We start from the raw sequence: 228 nt of genomic DNA, 5'->3' as shown, positions 1-228 counted from the left end.
GAGTTGGGGTTGTTCAGCCTGGAGAAGAGAAGGCTTCGGGGAGACCTTACTGCGGCCTTTCAGTACTTAAAGGGGGCTTATAAGAAAGCTTATAGATTGGACATAAGGAAGAAATTCTTTACGATGAGGGAGATGAGACACTGGCACAGGTTGCCCAGAGAAGTTGTGGATGCCCCATTTTTGGAAGTGTTCCAAGATGAGATTGGATGGGGCTGTGAGCAACCTGAT

The sequence above is a fragment of the Fulmarus glacialis genome, unplaced genomic scaffold, assembly GCF_000690835.1.
Source record: "Fulmarus glacialis isolate BGI_N327 unplaced genomic scaffold, ASM69083v1 scaffold27448, whole genome shotgun sequence".
Classification (NCBI taxonomy): Eukaryota; Metazoa; Chordata; class Aves; order Procellariiformes; family Procellariidae; genus Fulmarus; species Fulmarus glacialis.
Note: the sequence above shows the minus strand (reverse complement) of the source record.